The sequence below is a fragment of the Lepisosteus oculatus genome, chromosome 16 (genome assembly GCF_040954835.1).
Source record: "Lepisosteus oculatus isolate fLepOcu1 chromosome 16, fLepOcu1.hap2, whole genome shotgun sequence".
NCBI lineage: Eukaryota > Metazoa > Chordata > Actinopteri > Semionotiformes > Lepisosteidae > Lepisosteus > Lepisosteus oculatus.
In genome coordinates, this window is record NC_090711.1 from 3758333 (window position 1) to 3776392 (window position 18060).

At 41.4% G+C, this 18060-nt stretch overlaps 2 long non-coding RNA genes across 2 annotated transcripts; both read left to right on the forward strand.

Moving 5' to 3' along the window:
- The first annotated feature begins 1833 nt into the window (after nt 1-1833).
- Nucleotides 1834-17984, forward strand: LOC138223317 (uncharacterized). Its single transcript, XR_011181743.1, has 2 exons — nt 1834-1969; nt 15911-17984. It is a non-coding gene; the product is annotated as an uncharacterized lncRNA (long non-coding RNA).
- LOC107079597 (uncharacterized) lies at nt 7068-13104 on the forward strand. Its single transcript, XR_001480546.2, has 2 exons — nt 7068-7356; nt 12563-13104. It is a non-coding gene; the product is annotated as an uncharacterized lncRNA (long non-coding RNA).
- Nucleotides 17985-18060: the final 76 nt, after the last annotated feature.

Genomic DNA, 18060 nt, shown 5'->3' on the forward strand with positions numbered 1-18060 from the left:
TTTATTAACAACCTGTCAGTAGTGGTCCTATAGGAATACCTTCGTGCCACATCATTACCACTGCCTTACACAAACTCGTTAATTCACTCTGATTTATGTACTCCGTACCAACTGATACCCCAGCCAGTATACTTGCCACACTCAAACTGCTGTTCAGAATGAGAGAGACAGAGCTACTTTTTCCCTTATGCACTTTGGATAACCTCAGACATGCTTTCTTTCCCTTCAGATAAATTGAAACCATTTTTTTAAAGAAATGTGCTAAGATGCTGGTCATTTCACATTCAGAAAACCTTGAAGAAAGGTTACACAGGGAGTCCATCCGCAGATTTATAGATATGTCTGGGATCCTCCTTAAAAATTTAAATCATGACTTGTTTGATTGCATGGAGGAGGGCTTCTTTTTCTTCCTTTAGGGAAAGCAGATTGCCGGACCTTTTTCAAGCCATGTTTGGTAGCTAGATTTCGTTCTCATACACCTCAGTGTGTGTAGGGCACCATCCAAAGCCTTGTTTCACCATCAAGAAGCATCCATTAGGGGGCGGTCTCCGAACCACATAAACATTTCTGAATTCTTCTCGTTTTTGTGTTGCCTATGACCGTGTTGCCTATGACTGCCATTATATTTGCACTATAAAGAACACAAGAGTTTAGGGCAATGCTTTCAAAGGGTATAATGAGCGTTATAACCCATACGGACAAAGAAAAGTAACTATAACAGGGGCAGATTGTGGGTCACACCACATCCTAGTTGTTTTTCCTTGGAGTACGTCAAATCCATGAGGATAGAGGACAAAAGACACAGCGTATAATATCATATCCATATACTTTAGGTGGCATTTTATACCTGTTGCATGATTTTTTTTCTTTCTGATAGTCTTGTGTTTTTGGTCCCAAGGGATTCTACTAGTAAAGGTTCTCACTGAGAGCACGATTGAGTTCAGTGACCCAGTTGCCATTAGTTCAGGCTTGGGTGACATCACTGGCCAACTATACCCAAGATTCCCTGATTATCAGTGCCCAATTGGCTAAATACGGCAGGGAGGAGGGGCTGGGATCAGTTTTCCCTCTGAGAAAACTGCAGCTTCCCAGGTCCCCACAAGCTTGCAGTGACATCAGCAAGAGAAATGCTGCTCTTCCAATCAGGGCCAACTCTCCTGTCAGACGCTATAGAGGAGGCAGCAGGTGGAAAAGGAGACTGGCTTGTGAAGAGAGTGGACAGGAGGAGCCCTGGCCCATTCTCACCCTGCAGTGCAGGGGTCATGGCAGTGAGCCAAGATGCAAGCAGACCTCTGGCCTCAAATAAGAATTCCAAATTAAAAATGCAAAACCGATGCTCGAAAACAATTTGTATTGTGTTTTTCCTTACTGTTTAGCAAATGCACCTCCTTGGAAAAACCCCCTCAATGTGCTTTAGTGAGGAGGTGTTGGAGGTATTGAGTGCCATCTAGAATATTTCCAGACGTCTTCACTCATGTTCAGGGTCAGAAATTCAGCGCTGGAATGGATTTGCTAGTACTGTACTGCTCACTGGCGTGGCAAAGGAAAGTGGCTAATTGGACACCCGCAACCGTTTAGTAACAGCACAGCAGGAACAAGCTGCCGATATTTAAAAATCCTTTTAAGACCGAGCGCTGCGCAGACAATTAAAATTGACCGCAGGTTCTTACAGTGCAGCACAGTGGGGGAAAGTCTGGAGCTGTTTGAAGGTCCCTTGTTATTTCACAGGCATGGTCTTATTGTTCCAGGTCCTGTAAGACAAAGGGTTAAGTAAATGTTTTTAAAAGATAAGGTCCTCCTGTTGACAGCCAGCAGGCTCCAATGGCCCAAACAGGACAGCTCCCTGACTGTGATGAATGAGAAGGGCAATTTTTCTCTCTTTTTCTCATTTTCGGCGGCCGGAGGAGAATAGGTAGACGCCAGGGGTCACGGAGGAGGATGCCAGCCATGCGATGGGTGACGGGGAGAGGTACTTGGTGTGAGCGTGTGTTTCTATGTGTGTGCGCGTCGCGGAGCTGGTACGGTTTGAGAGGGGAGGGGGTTCGTTTGCTTAATGGTCCTGTAGCTGTAGCTACTATCTGAAAAAGAAAGACTGTGTGTCTAGCCAGAAAACAAGTCTTGTATTTGTTTTAAAGCCCTCAGCTAAATTTTTCCATTCCCAGAGTCCATTCCATTTCACATGATAGCTGATAAGCACAGGAGTGAGTGTGTGTGTTAACTCAATGCACAGAGACTTACAGTATCCCCTGTCTTCTCCAAGTATCCTTCACAGTCTGTGTGCGCCTTTCTGGGAGTGTAAATCTGTAACGTGGGACAGCTGTTTGCTTCTGTCTGTCTATCTACCAAACTATCTCTCAGTTTAGCCTGTAATTGTACCTGGTAGATATTAAATTCTTCAGTTGTCCGTCAGCTGTAGGTGAGAGTACAGATAACACTGTGTGAAGCCCCATGGCTTCTGGAGCTCCATAAGCGCTTAGAGTCTGAAACAATCGTCCAGCTGCATTCCCATCTCTTTCTGTAATCCACCATCACAATTTGACCCGAATTACTGTATGTGACTTCCAGTTGAATGGAGGGAGCTATACGAATGCTGCACACCTCTGATGGCACATCTGTAATAGCCCCACACATCTCTAAAACGATGAAGAAAACTCAACTTTGTTCCCTGTCAATTTATTTTTCCAGTTTTTCACATTATAAAGGGAATTGAAATTTTCTAATAGAGGCGTAACACACACTGGCAGAGTCTGTATATGTGCAGTCCTTTGCAAGTAAACAATTAGACATTTAGGTGGGTAATGAATTAGGCAGTGAAATAAACAGACTGAAAATTGCCTAGACAGAAATGCTAAACACTCAAATAGATTATAAACCCCAGTTCATTATTACTAAGTAATAGTACCTTGCGGTATTTTGCTCAATGTGTGCTCTTATCTTAAAAATCATAGTGTCCTGACACTCTAAACCTGACAAATAAGAGGTGCAGAATGTCTGTTTAAAAAACAGCCTTCTTTTTTAAACTATTACTCCCCTGAAGTTACAACCTAAATATTACACATTGGCGGTGCTGGATTTTAATGTTATTTAAAGGATCAGCCCCAAGTGATATTTGTTATAGTTAATTTCCAAAAACATTGCGGTGCATCAATTCTAAACCCACTCGTGCCTCAGAGTGTCAGTTCTGTGTAGAGTGATATTATTTCAGGAAGTGGTGTTTATTCATTTCTTCAGGTGTCCCTTTTCCGTGGGCATCTGGGGTGCGTTGTTAACATCTGCCTGGAGTGATAACGGGGTGATTGCACACACTGGATGACATGTCAGCTAAAGAGTGCACTGCCTCTCACGGCTGTCGCTGTTTAATGAGCTCATCCCCAAGACTCTGTAATATTAGGCTGCCCTGCGAATTGTAGTGAAAATCAGAAAAGTCGGGCAAGCTTCTGGCTTTTTAAGCCTTACAGGCTGAAAAGCTCTCCTAACACAGTAATACACCTATAAGCATATCAGCTCCAGCAAAGCTCCTGGGGTTGAGGTGATACCTCATCCCCCGCCTTCCATTTTTTTCAAGGTGCCATCTTCTGTCTGTTATGCTGCGTAGGGTTGAAAAGAAACAACAACAAGTGTATGTTAAAAAACAGAAAGTACCAACCAGCTGGCCCGCTTGAGTGTTTAGACAACCAGAACAATGCTTCCTTTCTTTAGCCAAGGTGACGGGAATGTGCAGCTGCCTCACACATTGATATTTTTAACCTTATTCCCAATTAGACGTGTGAATTGTGAAATACCTTAGCCGCAGAGCAGTGGTGGGAGAGCCAGGGGTGGCATAGTGGGCTGAGGGAGACAAACCTACAAGGTTTACTCTCCTTGCCTTATCTGTGGCCCTGGTCAGTGTCCTGCTGTCAAGCCTTGAAGTAATTTATGTCAGAGCTCAGAAAGTTTACTTATCTCTCTCCCCCCAAACACACACACACACCCACCCCCTCTGTGACTGGCTCCCCCTATCCCAGTCAGGCTGTCTCCTGCACAGAAGGCCGGCCTTTTCCTGCAGCAGACAGGAGACTGGGAGCAGGGAGGGAGGCGGAGGAGGAGGGAGAGAGGGCGCTCTAAGAGTTACCACCCTGTCAAAGATACAAGGGTGTTTTGGAAAAAATATCACCGAGTGGAAGGAGAAGTGGAGAATTGTAATGACCAAAGCACAATGCCCTTCTCTCTTGGTTTACCGAGGCATACGTCAGAATCTCACAACACTATTTTCTGCATTTTCTACATTGTATGGGCGACAGGGCCTTCTCCTGCTATGCCCCCAAGCTCTGGAACTCTTTACCCAAGGATATTAGAGAGTCACCTTCTCTAAACTCCTTCAAATCCAGACTCAAAACTTTCTTCTTCAGTAAAGCCTTTACTTAACTGGTTCCATTCTTCACCCCTCTGCTCTTCTTAATACCATCTTCCACGGTCTCCTCTATTGTTATTGTTGTATTGTTGTAATTATAATTGTGTCCTGTCTTGTGAAATTTTCTTATTTATTGTTGTAGTCTTCTTATTTATTGTTATTGTCATCCTGTAAAGCGCTTTGAGAAGCCACCTTTAAAGGCGCTATATAAAATAAAGTTTATTATTATTATTATTATTATACTATTTTCCCCCAACCCACCCCTCCTCTATCTCCCCTCTCCCACTCTCCTTTTTTACATCTACACAGCCATCTGCACCGTGTGGACGCAGGCCTACTACCTGCTTTGTGAGGCAGTAGCTGTGACACTGTCCCCCATGCAGGTCTTGTTGTTAATGAGAAGAATTCCTGTCCCATACTGCAAAGCTGCCATGCAAATAAAGAAAGTAGCTTCTATGTTTGGTGGTTTTGGTTTCTAGGAAAGCCTAGAACTGTGCACTCGATGAACTAGATGATTCAGGAAATCGCTCAGTTAATTAGGCAATCAATTTGCTGTGCTACAGACTGAAATTGTGTTGGCACCAGACCTGCACATTGATTGCACCAGGAGCCTTTACAAAGTACAAGAAAATCTCTTTATAGTTTCATCCTAAATGGTGGTAGCTAATATTTCATGGGAGTTGACTGTTTTGACATGGGATATGAAGACTTATTATAACAGATGGACTTCAATAGCTATGTATACCCATTGTCTTAAATCAAGAAATAGGTATGCATACCCACTGTCATAAATTAGTTTATCTGAGCACAGTTTAATCAGTGAGTGCCCACTCAGCTTAGAAGAGGCACCATTGTCAAATTAGTATTTAAATTAACACGTCAAACAAAATTTGTTGCACATAATACATTTGTGAAAGTAATGTATTTGAAGGGTGTTGTGTATTTCATTTTGTGCTTGAAAGTCTCTTATCACGTCTACAGTTACACTTCATTGAAAAGTATTCTGAGGACAGTATGCGTTTCACTCCAATGGCCTATTAGGCTATTTTCATTGGTCACTTTGTGTTGAATTTTGTCTGCGTTGCTCCTGCCATTCTTTGAGGGAAGATAAGAGTTAAAACGCTCTTCTCTGATGTAGAGCTCAGTCGTTTGAGCATCGGAGTCTGGGGCCTTTGTATAATCAGGACGAAGCCTTACTTTTATCCATTGTCAGATTTTAGTTGTTGTAAAGTTGCGCTTTGATCTTTCCTTGAGCCGCTCTGTAAAAGCAAGAGAAATTTGTCCTAAACCAATTTTTTCATAGAGGAGTCAGATAATTTAGACTTTAGAAAAACAGGAAAGTTGATAAACAGCACCATGGTTAGTAAAACTGTCAGCATTACGTAAGAATGCTACAAATGAGAGGAAGTCATTCAATCCATCTAGCTCATTTGTTTTTATTCATACATTCATACTGATGTCACTGTGGAGCGGGTATTAATAGCTGCACAGAACAAGCGATAGAGATGATGCATTTTACAGGGAAAATTATATGTTTGCTTTTTAACTAAGAACTTAAACTTCATTTGAACTGTTCGATCCCATACTAGGAAAGAAATTCTGTGATGTTTTGAATTCCTCCTCATAATCTGAAATTTCACGATATTTTGGGGGGTTTCTTCAGACAAGATGAATTATGTGAACGTTTTAAATGCACGGATAAACTTTAGCTTCATACTCGCTCAGACCCATTACAACAGCGTGTTAAAACTGAATTGATAGTTCTTGATTAGGATTCTCTCGTATTCAGCATTCCAGGATGATCCGGTTGTATTGTCCATCAATCCTAGTTGTTCTATAGCTTCCCGAAGGAGGATTTTTCAGGAAACCGTTGCAGAATTCATCATTCTTTTTGAAGAATTACTCAAATGACAGTTGAATGAACCCTAAATTTAGTGAAAATAACATTTCAGTATTTCATTTTATTAATTCTGTTTTGTTCTACTAACAAATAAGACACATTTATTTTATAACCTCATTTTAAGTTATTGGAGAGGTATTTTTCAATGATCACAGGTATTCCTTAAAAGCAGACAGAAGCTGAACGAGATTCCAGGCCCTGGCTGTAAGGTGTGACTATGTACCTATGGACTCATTGAACGCATTTGTCCAAAGGCTGTCCTGTAAAGAGTATAACAGATCTCAAAACTGCTTATTAGAGGCTTTGATGTGCTTTAAAAGCTCAATGGTTTCTGCTTTGTATCGCAGGTTACAGTGACAATTGTTTATTAGTTTTGAAACTGCTTAAATCGATGTCAAACATTCGCTGCGTTGCGAAAAAAAATGTTTATGGCTTTTTATCGCGGTTTATTTAAGTGCGCATGTTTGGCAATGTAACATTAAATGTAACAGAAATGGACCACCCAGTCACCATTATTGAAATTAGAACATTGATTTATAAGGTGTTTAGGACTTTTTTACTTGATTGAAAGACAGTCTGCAGTGACCTACGGAAGGCACTGCGCTTTGATTCATTTAGCCTAAATTATAAACCTATTTAAAAGTGAGTTGCGTGGGGGATTAATGTTAAATAGGTGTAACTAGTAATCTGGTAGATTGCAGGATATTTTGATTTATTTCAACATAAAAGGAACTGGTTTGCCAGGTACAAAAACAACTTTTGTACGGAAAAGTTAAAATGGTAAAAACAAGGGCTACTGAAATTCTCACGGGCACGTAATTGGCTTTGCTTGTTTTCAGTTCCACCAGCCTTTAACAATCTGCTTTTTCTTTATGCGTAGCTGGTAACCAGCAGACTAACGGTCCCTTCCTCAGTGCAGCGATTGTTATGGCATCGGTGTTGCTGTGATTTTAACAACGGATTGTATTGCACATTCTGTGAAATGGATAGAATATTCAGACCAATCTGTTCCTGTCATCGCAACGCAAGCATTCCCAGGTTTTTCAAATATATGCGGCGGGCGGCGGTAAGTAGTCATTCTCCCAAAAATTCATTTCGTCATTCCTCGCCTCTTCAAGACTCGTCAATCTTTCTTGGTAAATACTAACTGCATTTGCCATTCAAGGGTTAAAACTGATAAACTCTGTTTATTTCTATCAGTCCTGTTAAAAAATCAAATCTATTTTTCCCCCAATAGATTTGGAATGCTCTGGAGGGAGCACCCAAGTAAACGGATTGACTGTTTGGTCAGTCAGTCGTTAATCAACATTAAGCCCTTTTTTTCCCCAAGTTACCTTTGGTATCTTAGGTATTTTATTGGGTAAGGCCGAAGAGCGCAAATTCGCTGTTCCAGCTTTAGAAAGTGACTTGATCCTAAAAGCTGGAGGAATGTCAGACCGTTCTCTTTCTCCAGAACAAAAAAAAAGTGCGTTTATCTGCGAGTGAAAGGGGGGAAAAAAAAACTCGAGTTGTACGTTGAAAATAACCTGACTTTGTTGCTTCTCTCAGACCTATCCCGCACATTTTTTTTTCTTGCTGGTATTTAATTTTTAGACTTTTCTTATCTGTTCATAAGAGGGTAAGAAAACACTGGGTCGGCTTCGAATACATCTACATTTAATTGCCTAATTACTTTCTAGCAATCTGTTTAATATCACTGCAGTCATGGCTATAAACACTACTGCAGAGCACATCCCTTTAAAGTCTGATTGATCTTTTCCTATCCAAGACGATTCCAGGATAGATGGACACGCTGACTGGCAATGCTCTGCAATCAGGCCTAATGGCCTTATAAATTCTCTCAGATCATCAGAGGGGAATGAAGCCGTAATATTCAGATGGTTGCTCTGGGACATCAGCCATCTCTTTCGTCTTTCTTCATTGTTTACGTCAACTTTCTTCTGATTTAATAGCATAACAAGAAGACTTCTCTTCCTGTTAATGAGCGGGCTAATATGTTTTTTGACATTGATATTCGTTTGGGTGCCCTCAGAGGCTGTGTTTTTTTTGTGGTGGTGGTGGGGGTAAACTTTAGGACACACTTCGCTCTGTTAGCATAACTCGGCGGTTGAATGATTACTGGAAAAGAAGAACAGATCCTTTTGCTGAATTTCTGGCGATTGTTAGTGGGAACTTCTGGACTCTGTTTAAAGCACTGTAAGGCATTAACCTTGTCAAGAATCGTTGAAAACACCACGGTGGGCAAAACGGCCGAAACGAAATGTTAAACTAAATAACAGGCTGATTTAGTGCACTGCGGACAAACCACACAGGTAAGCGTGTTGTCCATCGGGCGGCGCAGCACATCCTGAGGATGGATTGACTGAGGCGTTACATTTTGTGCCTAACAAATATTCTCGGGCGTGAGTGATAAATCGATAAGAAGGATTCAGAGTCGGGTGAAGCCCGAGAAGTGACTCCACAGACATCGGATTTCATCCGTTCCTTATTTAACTAAATTGTGGACTCAGTTCTTTGCAGGGCCTGACGATGAATAGAGCTATGCTTCCTATTTTCTGATATTTTCTGTTTTAAAGTTTTTGAAGGCTAGAATTGCACAGCCGTGCGCTCTCTGAGATATTCTCTCTGAACCCAGAGAGACGGACTGCCAGCCGAGTTTCTTTCCTGTGTCTCGGCGACAGGCACCAGCTCACTCGCGGGGTCTGAGAAAAGGCGGCTTTTGTGACTGACGGAGCCCAACTGTGGCTGCTAGTTCGTGATGCGAGCCGTAAATCAGGTGCTATTAGCCGGGGGTGTGATTTAAGAAGAAGGTTCACTCCCCTGCCTCACGCAAGACATTTTGTCTCCAGCGCAGAAGCACTCGGTCATTTACAAAAGCCTGTCTTACAGCAGGTCACCGCCGAGGTGAAAGAGCTTTTGATTTCAAGGCACTATATCTTTTTCAAGGAGGGGAGGGGAGGAGGGGTGTGGGTGGGGAAGTTAACATCTGCCTCACTTAAACACACGTGACTTTAAAAAGTTTTTTTCCTTCCCTTCGCCCCAATCACAGCCTACACATTCTCCGTGATATATGTTATCCTAATGCTTTTCCCCAGCTCCAGTCCAGAGCCATTATTGTAAATGAAGATGGATACGGTCATTTTGCAGTTGTAGTAATTTATTGGAGGTAACCCCTTTCATGTTTGGCAGCAGACGTCAGCATTATTTATAAGAGAGGGATTATAACTCGCTGAGTCCGAAGAAGTGTTCTCTGGATGAGGCCATGAAATTTGACAAGGTTATCCTGCTCTTCTTCAGCCCGTAATTAAAGTCTTCTCCGGGCTGCGATTTGTCGACATATTTTAATGTTGTTGGGGTTTTTTTTTGTGTGTGTCAAGAATGTGTGACATTAAAAAAAAAAAACACCCAGAGACGTTGGTTGGCCTGTGTTCACCGACTTGTTCAGAGGGTTTCTTTCTAGATCCTTTAGTTGAGTTTTAAAGATTTCTATTAATCCTTTATTGCGTGCCCACCTTAAATTCCCACCCAGAAGACATAAATCGCGGCGAGCAAGGTTTGAGAGATGAGCACTAGTTTCATAAAGTTCAGTAGTTTATATAAACGGAAGCTGTAATCACAATACACGTATGCTACAGTAATAACTATTGTAATACTCTCGGTGGAGATTTGATCCCCAGGCACGGCACGGCTGCGACACCTGTTTGTCTTCCAGAGACCGACGAGCTTCATCACGGGCGCGCAGGCCACGCGTGTCGGGGCCTTCAGGTAGAAAGCTAGTGTGAAAGTCGCTGCTTGTTCTTTTTCCATCCCTCGGTTCAAGAGGCGGACTGTTAACTTTGTCTTTTCTGGACTGTATTTCCGAGTGCAGTTGTGTTCTGTTAATCCCGGAATGCATTATCAAATTAAAATGCCCCATGCTTAAACGCCAGCAGTCCGATTGTTTTTTTTTACCGCGGCCCTTGATTTATCATTTGTGACAACACGCGGATGTCACCCCCTTTTTCTGCCTTCCGGGTCCCCCACCCCCCAAAAAAACCAAAGTTTAGAAAAAGTTATTTTTAACGCACAACCAAACAAACCCGCAATTAACCTTATGAATCAACCCATAATTAACGAGCCTTCTGTACGGGTGCATCAACAGCATTAACAGCTCGCTTATTTTCACGTCCAGTACTTTTTGTATCGCATAAAATAAAAGCGCATTAGCGTTTTGACGACTGCTAGTTTAATAGGGCCTTTAATGAGGAAAAAGAAATGCTTTTTTCAATCAAGGTCACTTACTCCGCCTAGGACAGCCTGTTTTCTTTAGCCTTTCGAGAACCGAAACTTCGTAACACCTACGGCCGGGCAATATTGTTATACAGGTTTATTTTTGGAAAACCTCTACAGTCTTAATGGTCCCTCAAGTAGAACCCGAGGTGGCGTTTCTAAATAAACGCCTGAAGGTTAGAACAGTCTGCAGTAAGTAAACAACTGCGGCGAGAACAATATTAAAAGGAAGGCAAAAAAAAACACCCCCTTGCCAAGATCCTATTATATGCAGAACTGACTAACCACTTCCAGTCCTCTCCTTTGTATTGTGAATGATGGAAGTTCAGACATTATCGAGCCGAGTCCCACTCCGGCAAGCATAAATCACGGCCAGCCGGTGTTTGACAACACAGCTCCTTGAGGCTCGTGGGTGGCCCCCGAGTACCTGCTCACTGAAGGCTCTCTGCAGTGTTTGTAAGACTGCTGCAGGATGTCCTTGTATGTCCCGGACCCAGGCCCAGACTCCCAGGGGCTCTGATATAGCGGGGCTGTGTGAATGAAATACAGGCAAAGAGGCTGTGCTGATTTAAAGACCATGGACGCACCAGATGAATATGTCAATATAATGTGCACTGTTACGGTGAATGATAGGGTAATATCCTTACCTACGTGCTCTAAACGATAAGGTACGGATAAATGAAACAGACCGAGATAACCACACAAACTGATCCATTCCTAAGCCAGTGCAGTTAATTTGTTAAATAACATTAATTCGCTTTAATGTCACTTAACCTCTCCCCAAACTGCGTAACTGAAGTGCCGGCAGGGGGAGACATATCGTTTCCAGATACACTCGAATGTAAAATGACGCTTTTTCTTACACTGTACAGTTTCCGAATTGATACGGTCCAGGCAGCGATATATCGCAAACATTGTGAAGCCCCGCCAACAAAACAAAAAGGCATGAAATGTCGGTATTTTCGAACTACATGGTTATCTGGAACAGTTATGATGTTTTTCCATACATCTGTTAGACCAGGGTACTTCTGCAGAGTGAGCACTTCTTCAAATTCAGCCTGAAGAGAGCTGGGCTGTCTCAGTGTGAAGAAAAGCAGGGGTCCCCAGTGCATGTCGGCGTTTGTTTAAGAGGGGCTCCTCACTGTTTAATTGAACACCAAATGAAATTCAAGGGTTAGTCCTGAAACCCTTCTGAACTGATTTCTTCCCTGAAACTGTTAAAGGAGATTTTATTTTATCCATAGAAACTCCAACTTGTCTTGAGCACATCACCTTTTTGTGAAACCCAGGAAACCTCACAAAGGTCCAATTAACACCTTATTTTATTCAATTAAGGGACCAATTAAGCAGCGGAAAGCATTCAGCGAAGCGTCAGTCCAGATGGTTTGAAAAGCAGCTGACACTCAAGAAGCAGGGAGCAGTGCTTCAGAGCAGAGGGGATCTGTGCTCTGAAGAGATGCAATGTCTTGTTTGTTGAAGCCTGTTTCACTGCTACTGCATCCTGGACGTCACTGGACACCACTGTGGGCCATTCCTGAAGTGCCGTTTCTCTTTTGACTAATAACACTCATATTGTAGCAAAAGCCTGGGTTTATAATCACTATCAGGGGTACCCAGCAGGTCCTGTTCCTGAATGCTAACACACCTGCTGGTCTGTGAGCTTTTATTTACACAATCGAGCCTTTTGCTGCTTATATAATCTGGTTCATTAGGATGGTTTGTTATTTATCGGCTCTTTATCATGTTGGAGGTTGCCTTTCAGCTTTGGAATTTTGTAAGTATAAGTGAAATCCCAAAGTTTTGGGTACAAAGCAAAGATGTCCAATATTCCAGTCGTGCTGCCTTTTGCGTTCAGTGATGCAGGTAATTAAGCTTGGCTGGAGTGAAAACCAGGAAGCGCAGGGTTCTCCAGGAGCAGCTCTGTGCCTGTGCTGCCCGGCTTTAGATGACAAGGAATGAGAAGGTGTCTTGTTTCCGATTCATCTCTCCCCCTCTCTCTGTAGGGTCTTGTGTAACAGAGCACGGTGACATCGTCCCCCTCAGAACCCTGGACAGTGTCGAGCTCTGCTGCGGCTCCCTCTTGTGGCGGGCTGTCCAGCGGAGGGCACTGTGAGCACTCTGAGCCCACAAGCGACCAGGATTGCAACCTGGCAGGATCTAGTTTGACTGCGCTTCAGTCCTGCACTCTTGCGCTGTCCAACATGTCTTCGAACCCAGGACACAGTAACTCCAGCTCCTACTCTCCCAGTTCAGTTCAAGGATTTGTAGGATGAGCCACTGCAATGCAATGCACCATCATCTTCATCACCACATCGCTTTCGATAACTGCTATTCCAATTCAGGGTCACGGCACACACACTCACACCAGAGCCAGTTTTCCCAGAAGCCAATTTACCCGCCAGCATGTCTTTGGACTGTAGGAGGAAATCGCTCTTGAATGACCTTTCCATTAAAACACTTTCACAAGCACCATCAGAATGTAAACATTAACAGTCAACTAATTAAAACATAAAGGCCAGTACAATAATAAATGGCTGTCCTCTTATTGCTCTGTGTAAAGTTATGTCTGCTTTAAGTGATCTTATCATAATATCAACATGTTAAGGGAAGTAGTTTACAGTAGTTACTATGGCTAAAGTGGCACCAGTTGTTTTACAAGCTGTGAACCATTGAATTTTAAAATATTTTGTAATTAAAGAAATATGGATTACATTACATTAAAACTAAATTCTGTTTACATAACACTGGGGAGTATTTGCAGGCTGACACGAAAGAAAAAAAGCCTGACAAATTTTTATTAACAATAGCTTGATTTTCTACTTCCTTAAATTCCTTATGTCTGGAAAAGCTTCAAAAACTGGAAATGGTTTTATGCACTTCCCCCAATACAGAATCGCCAACTGTCAATCAGATAATCAGCAAATTAAGTTAATTAAGCGCATGTCATGAATTTCTCAAGGGCACCTTTCCTCCACCTGTCTGACACGGTTCTGTTAAGACCCCTGCTCTGGCCTTTCTTATGCTAAAATATTGCTATATATCTTCATGCAATTAGATTGCAGTCATGCCTTACGTGATTTACGGATTGGCTTTTGTGGTATTCTTCAGAAAATATCCAGAACTCTGGGGCCCGAGAACTGACTCTGCATCGGCTCATAACTCCCTTTCTTTGTTGTGTGTGCTGTTGCACTTTAATAATAATAGTAGTAGTAGTATAATTCTAATATATAATAACCAATTACTAATATAATAATAATAATTTATTATTATTATACTAATTATAAGTAGTATAATTATACTAATTATAAGTAGTATAATTATACTAATTATAACCATAATTATTATTTTATCATCATTAAAAGAGGATTACAGACAGAAGGAAGAAAACTCAGTTATTGATGTTTTAGACAATAAAGACCTAAATGAGCCAATTATGTTCATAAGTAACCAATTTATCTGAATCACTGAAGTCTGAATCAATGGAAAATCTTGTATTTTGCTTCCTGTCTTCATCAATAATATTGCATAAACATTTATGCAACAATATTTTCAAAGCTATTTGCAGTTGTGCATAAATCTAGCCTTTCTTTGAAGCCTTATCAGTGCGAGGTTATTAGGGTGCTTTTAAGTAGGCTGACATAATCCAGGTTCAATCGTTTTGTGGAGACTTCGACTTTTACAAGATCCCTGTTGCAAACATACGTCTGTGCCCTTCCAATCAATGAAAAGAAAAGGAGCAGAATGCATTTCCTGTTAATCATGGTGTCTCTCAAACTGACAGCTCAGGTGCAAAACATTTCTTATGAGGTTTGCATGTCATTGAGAGAGCCCCATTTTATCACACTTTGCACCCCTGTAATCCAACTAAAGAACCTCAACGTTTAACATTATAACGTTACATTATGCAGATTCCTTCATGAACTCTCAATGATAGCATGATAGACAGAGAGAACTCCATGCTATTCTGGTTTTCTGCATCACACTTACATCATACTTATATTCAGCACCAGCATTAAGGTCTGAGGGTAAGATAAGCTTTTGTAGGCTATGGTAACCTTAACCAACATTAAAGAACATAACTGTTTTCAAAACCATAAATTTCAGTGTATGTTATGGTGTAACTCTTAATGTTTTTTTTTGTACCAATATATCATTTTGAGTGTCCCAAAGTCCTCACAGTTTCTCTTGTTGAATGTTCTTACTTGCAATCTTTATAACAGTGCCTATTCTTTGTCCTTTAGAAATAATTGAAAAAAGCAGGTCGCACAGAGAGTGCATTATCAGTACATGTTGAAGGTATTTTCTATGCCAAAACTTTGGTTTGGTTTAAAAGACCATAAATATATGGAGTTAAGTGAGTGTGACAGTTGTTACAGGTGGATTTCCATTGTTATCTTTTTGAGTTTTGATTATTGTCTTTTACTATGGACAAGAATATTACAAAACCTATAAATCAGGATGATCCATGTGAGCCATCTTCCTCATTGTTCTTTAAAAGCATTTCAAGTCTCTAGCATGAAAAGATTTCATCTTGGCCTGCATGCTTTATTTTATCATCTGGCCTTGAGGATTTTAGACAGCATATCCGAGCTGCAGAAGGTGGATTTTGCAAATGTGCACGGCTGCACCACAGATAAATGAGATCCTTTCTGTAATGGAGACCTTGAAAAATGGCAGGTCAGTAACATGAGCACAAAGCATAGTCAGGAGACTCACAAAAACCAAGTCCAGGAACAGTTTTGCCCTGTTCAATAGCTCTGCCTCATTACTCAGGTGAGCATGGTTTCTAGTGAAAGGCTGAGTTTGCAGAACTGCCTTTGGGCAGAATTAGCAGTCATGCGAGGATGGTGCTAGGCCCTCAGGTTTTTAGGAGAACGAGCAGGACAATTGTGTCAACAAAAGAGAAGCACAAATTCCATTCTGTGTCAGCGTGGCAGAAACTGCGTTGCCATTTCTTCTGCTGCGAGTGTGTGCTTAGTAGCTCCTAGTAATAGAAAATACTTATGAGGCAAGTGGGGGAAAAAAAAGATATTAAAAAATGGTTTTCTCCTCGTTGGCAAACCAGAGAAGGAATGCCTTATCCTTTTTAGGTAAAGAAATGGCTACACTTGGCAACATTTTCAAAACCAATGCATTATGGAGGGACAAGGTAGTGTGTGTGGTTTATCTCATCGTTCCCAGACATTGTAGAATACATTCATCCTGGTACAGTTTTTGTTTGCATTAGTTACTCTTGAGTTTTGCAATTCAAACAATAGGTCCACATTCTTTTGCAGTACGTTCTGCCTGTAAATGCTATGTGCCTACTTCTCCTTTTTACTAGTTACACCTTGTACCACCTTTCATTTCAGATCGGATCCCAGTACAACTTCTGCAATGTTCAAATGGAACACAAAGAAGAACTGAAATGATGTGTGTGCACTGGCAACTCACTCCGTCCTTTTAACAATCCCAGCTCTGGCATATGAGTCGCAACGTCCTGAATCGAATGGGGAAAAAACACACAAAACAGATTGGAAGTTGTTGATCTTCAACCTTTGACCTTTGGCCCCGAGAAACTCTCCATTATTAGACTCAGGTCCACATAGCAGCCTATCTTTTGAAGTTTTGCTTTTAATCTCCTTAAAAAACAAACTCCCCCAGAAATCACAAAATGAGAAGCTACAACTGAAAGGTTAACGTCAGAATATCAGCTTGATGCATCTATGTCACTCTTGGTCCAGTGTGATAAATGCATAAAAACCTGCTTTAGTGAATCCATTCATCCCCTTGACCCAGGGTCACTGAGGGTCAGGCAGCTCAGACAGGTTGAAATTAATATGTTGGTGCCTAATGACCAGGAAACAGAACAAACACAGGAACCCAAATGAGGAAAACATGTCACCTAACCTTTTTTTTCTGTTGCGGTCGATCTCCTGAGTGATAAACACTGACATGCCTGCCTGTGCATATTTGGCATTCCTCTTGCACAACATAACTCAAATATTAAAAAGGGACATTTACAGTGTGAGTGGTTTGAACAAAGACAAGCTGTCCACTGGAAGAATTTATAGTTTCTCAACATTTTTCACCATTGCTCCGTTGGCGATTATTGGAGCGGTTCTGTCTCTTGCAACTTGCGATCTTTCGCCTGAGAGTGTGCAATCACTAATCACCAACATCCAAAACGTACTGCATCTTCTCTATTCGTTTTTGAAATTCAATGTCAGTCTGTACTCATTACAGTGTGACGGTGGTATCTAATTTTTTGTCAACCCAGCTTTTCTAGTTTGAGAATCGGGAAATCTTGGAAGACATCATTGTGTGATGATTCACCTGCTTTCTACTAAATGCTTCACACTAGCTCTTCTTACTTGAAAAGAAAAGACATAGATTATTGAGGACACTGGTGGTTGTGGTTGGGCTTTCTACTTTAAAATCGAATGAATATTTGAATTACTGTCTTCGAACTGAACTCTTATTTGTACCAATTAAATCTCTGCTGGCATTCACAACTCTGTCCCAGGGATTTTGAAACGTACCAATTTGGTGAGAGCGTTCATATGAGGAACACAGATTCACGACATTCCACCACAAATTCTGGCCTTACCTGCAGAGCCACAAGCATGTGTCGACAAAAGAATCATCTTAATCTTTCATTCCTTAAAAACAATATATAAAATTAATAATTTACCAACACACTTCAGGTAGAACGGTTCCATAGACTATGATAACTAATCATTAGTAAAGCTAAGATGAAAACTCTGGGGTCTCGTTTGATCTGGGAGTGAATGAGAAAATGTCTTAATGGAGTAATTCTCAACTATACCCAACTGACTTGTTTCCTAACTTATTAGCTCTGACCTCTACCTCAACTTTCTTAGTGTAATGTGCATAGCAGGGGTCTCCAGCCTTGGTCCTGGAAAGCCATAATGCTCTTAATCCTACAGGTCACCCATTTTAAAGATTTGCAACACCGGTAAGGTACTGAAGAATCAAGCAAGTAATCTGTTCAATTAATAGAACTCTGGTCCTTAGGGTGGGGAGTTCTTTGATTTTAGTCCCAAACGACCTCTTAATTGCTTGACCAAATTGCTTGTGTAATTGATCACAATGGAATTGGTCCTTCAATGGTAGCCTACAAAACCCTCTGGATTTGGGCTTCCCAGGACCAAGGCTGGAGATCTCTGGTATATACTGTAGGCTGCTTAGAAATGTTGTTAGTTTAATCAATTTTCTCTATGAGAACTGTGCAGAGGGGCAATGGAATTCTGCACTGATACTTGTGAAACCGTGCAAAGCACATGGTCAGTGGCAGTGCACTTTTGAAGGCACTACAATCATAGTGTCCACCAGTTTTATACACTAGGAACATGCAGCTTGTCCCTTGTAGATTGGTGATGTTTCCACTCTTGGCTTTTGATGTTCATTAAAAGGTACTGTATATGTGTGTGTGCCAAATTTCTTTGTCCGCAGTGCATGTTATTTTATGACTTGTGTGAATATGCTAACTAACTTTCTA